Source organism: Mustela nigripes, chromosome 1 (assembly GCF_022355385.1).
Source record: "Mustela nigripes isolate SB6536 chromosome 1, MUSNIG.SB6536, whole genome shotgun sequence".
NCBI classification, from domain to species: domain Eukaryota; kingdom Metazoa; phylum Chordata; class Mammalia; order Carnivora; family Mustelidae; genus Mustela; species Mustela nigripes.
In genome coordinates, this window is record NC_081557.1 from 167,541,582 (window position 1) to 167,557,763 (window position 16,182).

General features: G+C 39.4%; 1 long non-coding RNA gene across 4 annotated transcripts in view; it reads left to right on the forward strand.

Annotated features, from left to right (window-relative positions):
- LOC132014198 (uncharacterized) overlaps window positions 1–16,182 on the forward strand; it is an 81,386-nt gene that overhangs the window by 45,871 nt on the left and 19,333 nt on the right. For 2 of the 4 annotated variants that reach the window (XR_009403242.1, XR_009403237.1), the window contains exons 2-4: window positions 10,222–10,290; window positions 13,917–14,020; window positions 15,154–15,401. This is a non-coding gene — a long non-coding RNA (uncharacterized LOC132014198). The remainder of the gene's footprint in view (window positions 1–10,221; window positions 10,291–13,916; window positions 14,021–15,153; window positions 15,402–16,182) is intronic. The other 2 variants (XR_009403239.1, XR_009403240.1) reach the window with 2 other exon arrangements.

A 16,182-nucleotide genomic window follows, 5' to 3' on the forward strand; every position in this document is an offset into this window, starting at 1 on the left:
TCTGTATTGATTAGGTCCCTAGCCTTGGTACTGCCTCTTGTTCTTTTTGTTTTGTTTTGTTTTGTTTATGTGAGTTCTTCTGCCTTGTCTCTTTATCCAGATAAGAATATATGAATGAGCAAATAAAATATTAAAAGGGAGGCAATGACCCCAGAAAAATGTGTGCTAACCACATCAGAAGAGATCCCAAATTGTCAGAAGAAAGGGGATAAAAAAAGTTCAAAAACTTTTTAAATTAAATTATATATATATATATGTATATATATATACATATACACATACATACACATATATGTATGTATATATTAGACTGGTGAATAGAACAGCTGCCCACTTGATTTTGGATGTATTTTGGTCTCTGAGAAGGAACTACCTCCCAAAATTTTAAAGAAAGGAAGAAAAACTTATATATACACAAAAATAAGGGTAAACACAATGAAGGGATGGAATATGACTATAAAGATAAAATTTTTTTTAAAAAAATTCTAAAAAAGGATTTGATAAATTGGTTGGGAAAAGAAAGAAAAAGTGGAGAGAATTTTCTCAGGCTGGAGAATAGAACAAAGCCATGTGCTAGATTTGTATATTTTGATCTATTAGAAGAAGTTGTATCCCAACAATTTTTAGAAGAAAAAACCCTATATGTATGCAAAAAATAAAATTAGATACAATGAAGGGTAAAATATGACTATAATAATGAACGTTCAAATGGATTTTTTTAAAGAAAGGTATTGTTAAGATAAACAAGTTAAAAATGTTAAAAGAGGAAAGAGTAAAAGTTAAAAAGTTAGAATAAGAAAAAAATCAAAAATAAAATTTAAAAAATTTAATTAACTTTGCAAGTCTAAAGAATCATGGGCAGAAAGCCATGAATTCCATGCTTTGCTTTCCCATCCTCTGGAATTCCACTGTTCTCCTTGATCAGTAAGCCTCGTCTTGGATGGATATTCTTGCTCATCTTCTGGGGACAGGGGCCTATTGTGCTGATTCTCAAGTGTTTTTGCCCAAAGCAGAATTTCCCCACCCTTGCCAGTGGATTGTGCTAAGTAATCTGCTGAGGCTTGCTCTTGGGAGCTTTTGTTCCCTGAATACTTTCTATAGAGCTCTGGAGGATGGGAGTGAAAATGGTGCCTCCCAATCTCTGGCCCAGAGGAGCCAACAGCTCAGAACCCCACTTCTCAGTGTGCCCTTGGAGAAAAATGCTCAATCACTCCCATCTCCCCAGTCTCCAGCCATGCTATGACCAAACATTTCTGTCTCTGGCACACAGCCCCATTTGGAGTCTCCAAATCTGGAAGATCCTGCTGCTCTGCTCTTCCAGTGGCTCTCCCAGATCTGCCTCTTGTGGGGTCCCTGTTCAAAGAGCAATGGCCTGATTGTGCCAGAGATCACAGTTAAGGTAACCCGGAGCTGAGAGTTCACTCATCAGTTCCATCTCTGTAGCTGGCTTCTCCACTCTGATACATGTGAGGTTTGCTACACTCAGACACCCCTGATCCTTTATTGACCCTTCGGGACCTGAGACCACACTGTCCCCAAGAGGGCTCCACCCCCCATTTAACCTCTGGAGCAATGTCCCTCTGTGGAGCAGACTTTTAAAAGTTCTAATTGTGTGCTCTGCTGCACCACCACTTGCCTTGAGCTGGCCCTTCCCCCTATAGTCTATCTTCCTGTCACTTCAGATTCACTTCTCCACACATCCTGTTTTCAGAAAGTGGTCAATTTTCTGTTTCTAGAATTACTGCTCTTCTAATCTTCGATCTCCTGTTGGATTTGTAGTTGTTGGGAATGGTTTGATAACTAACTGAACTCCTGTAACCTGATGTCATCTCAGCCTGCTATTCCTCTCCCATCTTGACTTCTCCTCTGCATTCCTTTTGGGATTTTTCATACTGAAGTCCCATTCTGGATTCATTGCTGATGTGCTCTGTGAATAACCACAAGTTTTTCCCTCACAGGTGCTGAAGCCATGCCGTATGACGTACTTGTATGCTTATAAGTTGTTTCTTTTTATAGACATTAGAGGACATTAAAGTCCCTTTAACTCACCATAAGAGTAGCCTAGACATGGCAAGAGAAAAAAGATATAGAACCAAACCCTACATAAAATTCACTGAAGAAAATGTAATACCAGTTGTCAAATACTAAATTTTTAGAGTATTTATCTTATTTGAAGATTTCAGAACATTTTTATTATGATTTTTATAGCAAATGATACGTTCAAGTGCTTTTTTTCTCCCTGGAGGATTTCTAAAATTATCATTGGGGTACCCTTACAAAATTGACAAAACCAGGCCATATTCTCTAGAAACATGTCCTTTAAGGTTTTAAGACTGGTTTTCATTTGACTGGGGCAAGGTAACTAGTATTGCTATCATTTCATCAGGAAACAAAATTCACACTCCATTTTAAATGTAGAAAGGGATATGGCAGGATTAATAAAAGAATGAAAGTTTCTTCAAGCAGGAGCCAAGCCTTCACAATCTCCAATAGCAGCTCTCACTGTCTGACTACTCAGTGGGCAGAACAGAAGCCTGTGTGATGGCAATGGGTCAGAGCTGCTTAACAAAGAGAGTGAAGACTACCAAAGTTGAAATAGGAGCCAAAAGTAAAGATAAAGGAGGAGAAGTAGCATATTGAGGTGAGGAAAGTAATAGTTGTCAAAATGATGAAGTTAGAGAGTCAAGAGTTAGGAAGCAATGAGAAGTAATAGAGGATGATTTACAGAAGAGGTAGAGAAATTCACAGAAAATTGCTAGAATAGAACAGAACAATCAAGGGCACAGTAGCTAAAAATCCCAGCTTCCCAGGAGAAGAATTTTTAATATAGATGTTTTCTAATATTGGCTTGATATGAAATTAAGAAATGTTTTACTTTCAGGAATCCTGGCTAAGTGAGCCAAAGAGAAGGTCATGTGTCAAAAGAAAAGCAGGATTTCTTAACTTTGACAGGATATTAGAATCATCTGTGGAACTTTAAAAAAGTGGTTTAAATTGTGTTTCATTTCATTTATTGTCTTTAAACTTTAAGTAAAACAAACAAACAAAAAACCAAAGAACAAAAAACAAGATCCACAAAACAGTAATACTTCCTTTTCAAGTTTAAAGCTTAACAAGGAGATATTACTAAAGCTATGGAAAATTACTTTTCTAGTTTTATTGAATTTTTCTTGAGGGTTTGAACCTTAAGACATCCTCCTTCCCTTGCAACTTCCTTGTAATTTTCATTTTGAATGTTTTATGATGTCACACTGCACTGCTTCTTCAGTATTTCTATACTGAGTCAACAGTTTGATTCCCTACTCAAATCATGTCCCCACTGAGAAAGACATACTAATTTCAAGATTTGCATGACTAAGCAGGGTCAAGTTCAAATTCCCCATCACTATCAACAGATTGTGGAAAAGAGAAAAATACTGATTAAAATACTAAAATGAAATTACTGCTTGCTGGAAAAAGCATGACTTTCAGAGAAAAATAAGATGCTTTACATGAAAATATTCCTGTTAAAACATATTTTTAAGAAAATTACACCTTTTTGCCATAGGACTTGATGGTCTAGAATTCACATTTTTTCCTGAACCAAAATTAAGTATCAAAGTTTTCTTTGCAGTTCTAAGATTGAGATAATCTTAGAATATTCCAGCTTTCAGAAAAAAAGGGGGGGGGGCAAAAGACCAGGAATTCTACTTTTTATATTTAAGTACATTTTTAAAGATTCTCCTTTTGATACTTGTAAAACACTCCCATGTGTCCAACTATACTTTCTGATTAGTTGTATTGAATGTTGACCTGAAAGTTTAAAATAAATACATTTCAACACTGTAGTGTCACAAAAAGGGGAACTATTATAATATTGAGGTGTAAAAATAGCAAAAAAAAAAAAAATCAGCTTAATAAATGTGAAACATGTAATTGTTTTCTAAATCACTAAGTTTTGCCAAACTGTCTTTGCTGTCACTTTACACTACATAGATCGGTGGCTTGTGTATCTTTGGTGACTTTTAAGAAACCAAACAAAAACTCACAAAGGTTTGATCAATTTCATTCAGTGGAGTGTTTTCCTTTATCCCCCAAGGATGAGCTCTCCCTTTCTCACAAGAATTTGATCATGACACATCTCTTGGATTTTGTTTGTGTTTTTATCTTTGATTGGGTTATTACAGTATTTCTCTAAACCCAACTATCCTTCCTTCAAGTAGCACATCTTCCATGATAGCTTTCAAAACACCGGGCTCACCTTTCCCCTCTTACTAGAATCATAAAACCACAGCCAGTGAAAAACAAAAGTGAATAAGACACTTCACTGGTGTGTTAGATATAGTCATTCTCTTATAATAATCATCATGGCAATCAGATTTAATGACAACTCAAATGCGGTCTAGGAGTTAGTGCCTTGGGAAGTAAAAGGGGATTCACATTCACTGTGCATTGACTATGTGCAGGTACTTTCTACATGTCTTAATCTCCACACCTCTCCACTAGATACCATGCCTGAAAGGATATCTTTACATTATCCCTTATTGAGCATTCCTTCATGAACCTGGTGTAGACCTCAATCTGCTGCAGGAGAGAAAGGGTAGACATACCCTAAATCATGGTCATTGACAAACTTCATCAAAACTCACTTGATCACTATAGGGTCATACCATGTAGCAAAACAGTTACTAGAAATTATTATAGCATAAGCATGTCTGAACAGCATAATTCTTAGAATCAGAATTTTCCAGTCCTACAGATAGGTTTTCTAGGTCAAAAGTAAATTTAAAGCATCTGCTTTAAAAATCCTTTCAGATTAAAATATCATATGTCCTACTCCATACTTGTTCCTTGTACAAATCTGTAAGAGTTAACAGATACAGGACAACTAATAGATATGCAAACCATTCACACTCTAGGAATCTAGTGCATATCCCTGAATCTTACACACTAGAAAGTTGTATATTCAGTCCTTACAACCTCTGACATTAAATTTACATTTTATTGTATAGTCCTTAACTTCTCAAAACACCCTTAAGAAATCATCCTTGAAAGCACTGTCATAATTGCTATAATGTGTTAAGGTTGATAAGTCTAACACTCTGTGCACCAGTCATAAAAAGCTCCAATGTGATTCAAGATTGGAAAATATTCCTTCTGAAGAAGTAGTTCCTTCTCCCCTACATTCCTCTTTCTAGTTGGGAAACTGGACATCCTGGGAATAAGCTTAAAGCTGAATCAAAGAAACCGTCCACTTACTTTTGCAGAGAGATTTTTTTTTCCCTTGGCCTCAATTTTCTACTTACATTTAGCCAAGTTGTTTAAAGTCATCTGGAATTAAAAATTCTCTTATATCATTAGGACAGAGGAGTTTGAACATATGTAAATTTAATAAATAAAGGCTAAGCACTTACCAGGATATGTAATTGAAGTAACTGTAGATGTTTGACAATTTTATGAAAGTAAACATTCTAAAATGTAAACCTAGGTCACTCCTTGATTACAAGTCCTTCCATATCTGTCACAGGTTTCAGAATAAAGTCAAAGTTCCTAAGTGTCCAAGTTCCTACAGCCACGGTCAGCCCTTAGTTCCTGCCATCTAAAAAATGTTCTACCTCCTGCAGGCTTGTTTTGGGTCTTTTGGGATGTCAGATCCAGTGGTAGTCAAAGAAATGGCCAGAGAAGGAGAAAGACTCAAATAACTAAAGAAAACTGAACAAGGAGATGAGAAAGGAGGTGGGCAGTGGGGTGTTGGGGGAAGGCAGGGAGAAGAGAGAGATGAAGGTTGGTGCCAAGAAAAAACTGGAGAATGAGAGACACAAGGCCAGTCTTGAGGTGTTCGAAAGTAAGATGTGATTGGGAGGGAGACAAACCATAAGAGACTCTTAATCTCACAGAACAAACTGAGGGTTGCAGGGGGTAGGGGGTAAGGATAGGGTGTCTGGGTTATGGACATTGGGGAGGGTATGTGCTATGGTGAGTGCTGTGAAACGTGTAAGCCTGATGATTTCCAGACCTGTACCCCAGGGCAAATAATACATTATATGTTAATAATTTTAAAAAATAATAAAAATAAAGTTAAACACCCTGTAAAAAAAGGAATTCAGATTGGGGACAGATGAGGATTTTAGTGTTCTTCTGAGAAACACAAGTAGAAATCAGAACTACTTGATCCCCTTCTGTGATTAGACTGAGCTTTCTTACATGCCACTACATAAAGAAATTGGGCTGTGTGGGACTCTGGGTTCTGATCACACTAGAAGTAAAACACACTAACCTTCTATTTATTTGACCACTAGGATTTCCCCTGACTCCAGCACCACACTCACCCTGACTCTAAGAGTTGCCTGCAGTTTATAGAACCCATGTTTTTCTTGCATCAGAGTCTCTAAACTTCTAAAACATTGCTCTATCTAGAGCATTCACTGTCACCCCTCTTTTATACTAGGCTAAAGCCTGCAGCTTCCTCAAAATCAGTTTAAATATTCATCCTACAGGAAGCCTTCCTTCCCACCCCATCTCAAATCAGAGATGCATACACAGAGAAAGCACATCTGCTCCATCAGTCTGTTTCCTTCAATTTCTCCCATTGCACTAAGCTCCATGAGGGTAAGACAGTGAGAGCAAGAAAATGAACAACATTTAAAGTGAAAGCAGGAAAAACAAAAACACTTGGCATCAAGAACTCAGAATGGTTATAAAATTAAGCCTTCTTTCACAAAATATACTATCAGAAAATGACTCATACAGAGGTTTTCTGGTTTATAGTAAAATACTACCATTGAGGCTTTGAAGATATGGGGCACTTATGAAATCTCCAAAAAATTATCTTACTTCTTAAGCAAAATTCCAAAGATACAAATGAGAGTAAACACAGAGGCTGATTTGATTAAATATCTGGAATTTTAAAACTGATCTGAAATAAAGACGACTCAAAAAGACATACATAAAAATGTTTTAAAAGACTTTCAGACAAGATGGTAGTATGGTAGCAGATATCTAAAATCCTTCCTAGAAATTGAGCTAAGTTCTAAAGGAAAAATAAGAATAGCGAAAAATCCTACCTTGAAGTTCACATTGGTCAAACTCTAAGAGACAGTTAGTGAATTTAATTAACTTTAGCAGCAAGAGTTCACACAGTCTATTAGATGACTATCCAAATCATTAGAAAACTGAATCAGCAGGCAAGTTTTCAGAAATGACAGAGAATAGCACTGTAGAACTGAGCTAGGAAGGAAATGGCAGCTCTGCCATCAGACTCTGACCTGCAAACCTTGGAAGCTGAGACCCCCTCCCCTCCGCAATCAAGCACCACAAAACTGGATACCCCAGCATGGTATTTGCCAGCAGAACCTAGAACAGCCAGCACCTCACTCTTCTCTTCCAAGTAACATGCAAGTGCATCTGAATGAGAAACCTAAGTCCCATTTAGAACTCCAGCTAACAGAGTATCTAGGAAATGTATTTATTTTTTCAGCTCTTGCACACAAAAAGGCACACTAGAAATAGGGGGATACAGATCCTGAAAGTCTGTCCCCCAGGTCACACACAAACATGTGGGTGTCTCCTCAATACATCATGGCAAAAACCTCAAGGGTTTTTGCTGCCTATAAAGAAGGTATTAGCTTGAAGGGCTCCACATACTCATAATTCCCCCTCCCCAAGAGTAGTGCTGTGACATAGGGAAGAGCTAAGGAAATCCTTGGGGGGTGAGGGGCAAAACCAAAAACAAATACTTCTAAATTTGAGGTGATAGGGCTAGAGGTGAGACTGGCACTTCTCCACTTAATGTCCTATCACCAGCACAAACAAGGGCCAGGATATCTCATTCAGAGAGGGCCCTGGTCATATCAAATAAAAACCTGCAATGGAAGGTTCTCTGATCTTGCTTCTCACCAATGTAGCAGAATTTTTCAACTAGAAATACGCTCTCCTAAACTATAAGAGCATTCTAGATTTCTACCAACAAGATATAGCTGGCTCTGGTACCATTATATTCCTGGATTATAAGAAATGTGACTTTTGGCCCTACTAGAAGAGTTTCAAGTAATGAAACTGTAAAAATCATGTTTCCTGTAGATGTATTTATCTTTCTCTGCACACCCCTCAGACTGATAAATCAATGAAAATTTAAAAGAATTCAGTTAAACACCTTAACTTCTGAAAGGAGAAGGCCACCAATAGCCTTGTAAATACTATTTGGAGGAAATGGGATTCAGCAACAGATCTGCTCCAGCTCAGTAATGAACACATGAGGAGAAGCAGCCATACTGAGGGGGGTGGGGGTGGGGGTAGTCAACCATTTATATCACCTGCAGTGAAATTAAAGAAAATTAATGGGACCAAGGAAGGATACAGAGAGAATGCACAAGACTAGAGATAAAAATACTAACATTAAGTTAAAAAAAAAATGTAATAGTACAGTGACATTTTAAATGGCACTAGAAATAGCCAAGATCAGATCCAACTACAGAAAATAAACTGCAGGGACTCTTTCACAGTTAGATTAAAAAGATAACAGCAAATGAGGCACGTAAAATATATGAAAAACAGCTTACATATTTAAAATGTGAATGAGTATTAGTTTAATACACGTTTTTGGACATCTTTGTACCTGGCTTAAAATGAAATGTAGGACATACAAAGATAGAATATTTTCCTAACCTGAGGAAAGATTCAAGCAGATCAAAAGGGCTCACAATCTACTAAGAAAAGTAGCAAAATAATAAACACTTGGTTATATCATGAGGAGATATTGGTTCAGGGGGCTGGGTGGGAGGGATGAGGCTGTCCCTGAGGTGTTTTTTGTTCTGTTTTGTTTTTTAGAATTTTTATTTATTTAAGAGAGTGTGAATGAGTGAGCCAGTGAGAGGTAGAGGGGGAGAGAGAGAGAGAGCAGGAGCCAACACACACATAAGAATGGTGGGGAGGGGCAGAGGGAGAGGGAGAATCAAGCTCTCCAATGAGAAGGAAACCGACTCTGGGGTCTATCCCACGACCCTATGATCATGACCTGAGCCAAAGGCAGATGCTTAACCGACTGAGACACCCAGGTGCCCCATCCCTGAGCTTTTTAATGTGCACAATAGATACAGGAAACAATGGAGGAAATTTGTATGAAAATTTCAGGGAAAATATTGGGAGCCACAAATGTGGAATCTTAAAAAACAGAACAACAAAAATCAGAAGCAGATTCAAATCCAGAGAACTGGTATTTGTCAGAAGGGTGGGGGCAAAGGATGGACAGAATAGGTGAAGGACATTAAGAGTACAAACTTTCAGTTACAATGTAAGTAAGTCACAGGGATGAAGAGTACAGCAAGGAGACTATAGTCAATAACATTGTAATAATGTTGTCTGGTGACAGATGTTAACCATTTATCTTAGTGAGCTTCCTATAATGTATAGAATTATCAAATCACTATGTTGTACACTTACAACTAATGTGACATTGTAGGTCAATTACACTTAAAAGAATTCTGAAATGAACTGAAATGAATTTTTCACACAAAAAAGGCAAAAAATATTCCCAGATATACTTCCTGAAATTTTTTGTATACCACTCTTGCAATCTTCCTGGAAAAAAAAAATCTTAAATATTCCAGTCAACCCACCAACACAGCAAGATATAGATTTCAAAAATAAACTGTGATATTAAAAAGAGGCAACTCAGAGAATACTTCTCCAAAAAACTAGCTCCAAACATAGAGCTTTTATAGCCACACAGGAATATGAAGGTACACGATCCTTAATTTTCTTTTCAGTAAACTGAGGAAATATTTTCCTTAAAGTCTTAGATATTTTCAACCCATTAACTCCTCATCCTAGGCAGGTTGGAATTCATCTTCATAACTGCCACCTTGTGAAAAAATGCTTTCTACCAGGACAGACATCACTCCTTACACATCCGTGAAGGACAAAAGGGCTAAAAAAAGACCTTTCTGACCTATAGGTCCCTCCTTTTAATAAAAAATTCTTGGGGTGCCCAGGTGGCTCAGTCAGTTGAGCATGTGACTTGATTTCAGCCTAGATCATGATTTCAGGGTTGTGAGATGGACCCCCATCTCGGGCTCTGTGCTGGGCGAGGAGCTTAGGCTCCCTCCACCCTTCCCCCTCTCACTCTAAAAAAATAAACTTTCTCAGGAGTTCCCCAATAATATCTTTTTATATCTTACTGGTCAGAACTAGGCTATATGTCCTTTGTAATGGAATAGAAGCTAAGAAAATATTTGCCACTTTCAGGCTTTCTCATAATTGGATCTCAGAGTTGAAAAGAAGACTGTGAGCCAAGACTATAGTGTCCATCATCAGGTAAATATTATAGTCATGGTAAAGTTCTGCAAAACATTTCTATGTTAGTTCTTGAGAGTTGTGTTTTTTTTTTTTTTTCCAATTACATCCAGGCAAAACTCAGGATATGCCAACAATAATAAAAGAAAAAGGCTGGGGGGGGGGGGGGTGCTTACGGGGGTGGGTGGGAAAATGTGGAGATCATGGCAAATGCTAAAACATAAAAGTAAAATAGTGTCTCTGTCTTGGGGAGTCCCTCTCCTTTGTTGATGGGAAACCTACATACATAAGAAGGTGTAATCCTCACCCCTGGGCATGGTTAAGGGACAGGACCATTATTTACACCATATACCAAGACCCCTCTTGTTAGCTTAGCATTCCCCTCACTCCCCACCTTCACACTTCCCTCAGGCAACACCAAAACAAAATCCCCACTTATTTAAGAACTTCAGACACTGAGTTTACACGGTCAGTTTTTCACAAATTCCACAAGCAAGTTTCTATGGAAGGGGAGGTGGTATAGATTAGGAAAGAAGAGAAGACACTGACTGCCTTCAGCACAAATGACCCTTCAAGCAGGCAGTTTTGGAGGACACAACCTGAAGTCTTCTAGAAAGTGGACTTCTTTCCCAGCTGACTCCTCTTAAGCAGGGTAATTTTCTGGAGATAACACTACCCTCACACTCTCACCACCACTTCCCTTGCCTTGAGCCCTTAAAAACCATCGGTTTATCCATTGGTAGCCTGACCCAAGGTTTATTCCTCTCTTTCCACTGCATGAAAACTCAGTGAGAATGCCCCAAGGGCAGCCCAAAAACTCAAACACATCCCTGTCTAGCATGGTCAGCAACTGCGTGAGTTCCTCATTTTCCCTGAGAACTACTGCCTCCTGCTTCTCAATGATTTTCACCACCTGTGAAACAAACCTCTCTCTTTTCTACAAGATACAACAGGACAGAAAGAGAAACAAGAGCTCAAAACCCATCAAAGCATTCCTGCTCAATTCTGCCAAAAGCCTTTATACCCTTACCTTCCCTCCTGCTATTTATTAGCTTTGCCAATTTTCCATATGGTCTGCCTCCCATCTGACCACTTCAGGTTGTTGAGAATGTCAGTTTCTGGTGGAGAAAGGGAAGGTGCATGGGTGCTATAGATTTCTGAGGAGCTTTCTTCTAAGAACACTTCCCTTCACCTCCAGAAACTTGCTTCCTTGGTGGTTTCACCATTCCCCAGTATCTGCCACACCTGCTCCAGGAGCTTCCCCAGCTCCTTCCCCTTCCTTTACACCTCATACACTGCACCTTCTACTGGTCATCAACTGCTAGCATTTTTTTTCTAGATGTCATTGTCTAGATGTCATCTAGAGGATGGGACCACCAGTTGACCTACAAACTAAATGCAGTCAGTAGGAGGCTCCTAAACCCCCCATCCTTGAAATACACATTGTGCCCAGTGTTCCGACCATGGGAATGGCTTCAAGGATGTGGTCTTGAGAGAACAATGTGTTGTTGATATTATCTGAAGACTATAGGCTACTGAACACTATGAGAGCCTTTATAAACTTTTAAGATTTGGAGGGATACAGTGGAGATCTACCCCTGCTGCAGCCACCCCGACAATCCTGTGACTTTTCTTGACTACCAATCTCTGTGCTCTCCCTCTTTCTTCTGTCTCCCCTTGTCCTATGTTAAAAGGGACCAGTTTGTGAACCAGCAGCAACTGTTGCAGTTTCTTCACCTGGTGGGACAGAGGGAACCAGTGAGCATGAAAGGCACACAGGACTCCCAGAGCCACCAACCAGTAGAAATATATCAGATCCTACACAAATGGAGAAAAAGAATAGGACCTTCCCCTTGTAAATGTGTAGGACACAGATATGAGAAACATGCCATACACGCACCCCCCCACCCCCCACCGCTGAAGCCAAAGCCTGGTATTCAACCTCCTGCCCAGCCTGGCCCAAGTCACAATAGCCCCTGGTTCCATTCTTCAAACTCCAGTTAGGAATCCTTCACAGCAGTAATCCACTTAGGTGTCTCCACCTAGGCCTGGATTGGGGTAGGAGAGGCAAGCTGTCCTTTTAAGACAGTGGTTTTCAGACATTAGTGGATAGCAGCATCTCCTGGAGAACTTGTCAAGCCTGATGACCAAATCCACCCCCAGAGTTTCTGATAAAATGGGTCTGGGTAGGGGCCCAGAATTTGCATTTCTAACAAGCCTCCAGGTGATGCTGTTGTGATGATGAAGAAAACACACTTTGAGAACCACTGCTGTAAGCTACCCTGACTTCTTTTGACTTCCTATTTTCCTCCTTCCAGATTCTAAGCACCTTTCATTGTCAGGAAATGATTCTAAGTACTTTAACTCCTCTCTGTACCCACTCTATCTGATTCTAAACCATAAGCAAGTGATAAGACATATACTCAACGCCCTTGAAGGTTGCTTTGTAGAGCAGTTAAGAATGAGCAAACTCTCAGGATGCCAGGGTGGCTCAGTCTGTTAAGCATCTACCTTTGGGTCTTGGGGTCCTAGGATCAAGTCCCATATCAGGCTCTCTGCTCAGTGGGGAGTCTGCATCTCCCTCTCCCTCTGACCCCTCTCACTGTCTCTCTTAAACAAACAACAACAACAAAAAAACAATGAATGAAGTCTAACTGCATTGAGTCTTGTTTCTGCTGTGTACAAACTATGACCTCAGCCAGTGACTTCTGAGCTTCTCCATTCCAAGTGCTTTATCTAGTGCCCTATATACAATGTGTGCCTCATCATTGTTTTTAGCATTATTGTCAGAAAAATCTTTTCAGATAAAATCTGCTTCCACCAATCTTCTTTTCATTACACATCCTAATTTAATCTAATAGTCCCATTGGAGTCAGTCAACTGTATGGTTTTCGAAGATGCCCAGGTGATTTCAATGCATAAGTTTTCGAAACCACAAGGTAGACTAATTATTTCCCACCTCCACCAGGTGAAGAGAATCACTGCCACTTGCCCCTCCTTGAGCACCTACCACAACATGGAGCTTCAGAGACTACATGCCCACAGGATCCACCATACCTCCTCTGTGCTCTCCAATGTGGAGCACACCCTGTCCAAACTTCTCCTCCTATTCTGTTCTGAGATCCTGAGAGTTCAAAGTGGGGTCCATCCCCCTCCCCAGAGCCACCCCTTCCCAATAAAGTGCAGAAGGCCCGGGGAGAAGGGAATATCATACCCTTTGCTGAGTCATGACCACGTTATGTCCATGAGAGATAGGAATAGAGAAGTGGCCAAGGTTATTAGTTACAAAGAACACCACCACCCTTTCAGCCCCTTCACCTCAATGGAAAGAACTCTCTATTCATTCCCTGGATTCAGGAAAAACATCTCATTGGGGTAAGCTCGACCTAGCTGAGCACCAGCAGTAGTTGAGCAGGAAAGTGTAGGTATCTGGTAGTGGGGGAAAAAAAATGCCACCTAGATACAAGGTCAGGGCTCCTCTAGGGTTAGGTTATCAAGGAGGTACAGGAATCATACCTCCAGAGCAGAAAGTCCATGTCACCCATGGTAAAGTATCAGGGAGATGGAAACTAAGTAATGGGAAAGCCCCAGGTACTACCTGGGATCAGAAACTCTTCCTTACGATGTTTCACGATGCTTTTTGAAAGGAGCCAAATGTTGGATGAAGCTGGATTGCCTCCAGCTTTCTGAAAGCCAATATAATTCCACAAAGGGGCCAGAGACTACCCAAGCACTGCTTCCTGAAATTCAGGTAGAGTTTCCCTCCTCTTCTCTAATGAAGCTTTTTTTTTAAACCAGGAAATACTTCAAGGATCAAAGAGTCAGATCTTTTCTTTGGCCAATAAGGAAAAAGAATCAGTCACAATAAGTGGAAAAGCCAGGAATGAATTCCATGTTTTAATTTCAAGTTAATTTTTCTCACTGTACCATATTTCCTTAGTCTCTAATTCATCTTTCACCATCTCTAATCTACTTGTTACTAGCCAGTCAGCCAAGCCAAAACATGAATTCTTATTCAGGATAGCCAGTCTCAAAAAGCCCGATTTCCCAAAACACTTTGAGTCCCATTCTCTTTCTTATTGGACCATCTCAGTTTCTTCAAAAAGAAAAAGAAAGGAAAGAAAGGAAGAAAGAAAGGAAAGAAGGAAAGAAAGAAAGAAGGAAAGAAAGAAACTGAAGAAATCACATAAGAGGAAAATAGCAGGAGTAGCTACTAGTTAGTGTCATTTTACCTGACAAATTCCAAGGATTTCAGCGTAGAGCCTCCTAGGGCTGGCCTAGTTGCTCACTAGTTCTCAATTTTGGCTCCACATTAGAAATGCTTGGCGAGGTTTTAAGATCCCCTGTACCCAGACCAATTAAATCAGAATCTCTGAGCAGGAAACCCAGATAGCAGAATTGTTAAGGTTTCCCAGGTGATTCCAATGTGTAGAATCACTTCTCTAACAAGCCATGTGTTGGCTCCTGATCCAGATTCTAAGGCTGCCCAGCTGGGGTATAAGCTTTCTGGGTGAGAAACAGCTGTGGATGAGAGAGGGCAGTTCTTTGGCAGCAATATAAATTGTTAAGCAGCCACCTAGCAGAGAATAAAGTCACACTAAAATTTTAAAATAAAGCCTCTAATTTTATTGGATCAAACTTTACTGCTCTTCTAGACTTTTTTTCTCCTTTCATTTCATAAAATTATAGAGCTAAAGCAATAATGCTAAAGAGATCAATACTGTTCATCATCAGGGGTGGATGTCATGCCTTTTCTTAACAGTCTTCAGTGAACCCGCAGAGCTAAAAATAAGTTAAATTAAGTTTTAGACCTCCATCTGTCTGCTAAGGTGACTGCCTGACCTACTGGTTGTTTTTTTTTTTTTTTTTTTCCTACTCCCCCAGACCAGCTCTTCCTCCTATCAAGTACTACCTAAGAGATCATCTGTAGGGAAGAAATTGGGAAGACTTTCTAAGAGAAGTATTTACCTGGTTAGCATTTAGGTATTACCACCTCAAAAAAAACAAACAAACAAACAAAAAAAAAAAAACAACAAAAAAAACAGCTTCTATGCTAATTGGCTGGCCAGGACCTGGATAGTAGAAAAGAGTTGGCAAAGCAGTTCCCAGGAAGGAGAATACACAGAGGTAAGGTAAGACACATTAATGTATGTTCCGGATGCCCATGATATTACTCTACAATTACTCAAATATATTGCTGAGAATTTCTCTTTGATTCCAGGTAAGCAAATGAGACTGTGACTCAGATATGTCTTTATAAATGAGTTAGAGGCAGCATGATGTAATGAAGATAGCAGAACATGACATCGGATTCATATCTGATCTCTGTCACTAATTAGTCCTATTTATGTCCACAGGAGAAACTTTTCAATCTCCCTTAGCCTCAACCTACTACTCACCTGTAAAATAGGGATAATAATATCTCCCTCACATCATTTTTTTTAAAGATTTTTTTTTTTTAAATTTGACAGACAGAGATCACAAGTAGGCAGAAAGGCAGACAGAGAGGGGTGAGCAGTCTCCCTGCTGAGCAGAAAGCCCAATGCGGGGCTTGATCCCAGGATCCTGGGATCATGACCTGAACTGAAGGCAGAGGTTTTAACCCACTGAGCCACCCTGGTGCCCCCACATCATTGTTTTAAAGATGAGTATTCTTTTATGTAAGTATCCAGTATGGTGAATGGAAATAATAGGCATTCAATAAATAATTGTGGCAACAAATAGAATAATGATAGCAATCGTATTTGCAGTCATTATTGTTAGCTGTTGTTATCTGTACATACCAACAGAGAAATTATTAGCTTATATCCCAAATCAAAAGCTCTCACTTTATGTTTCTGAAGTATTTGTGACATGGGAAATATTCCTAGTCATGCAACTGAGGCTTACAGTTATTTTGCACAAAATTTCTTT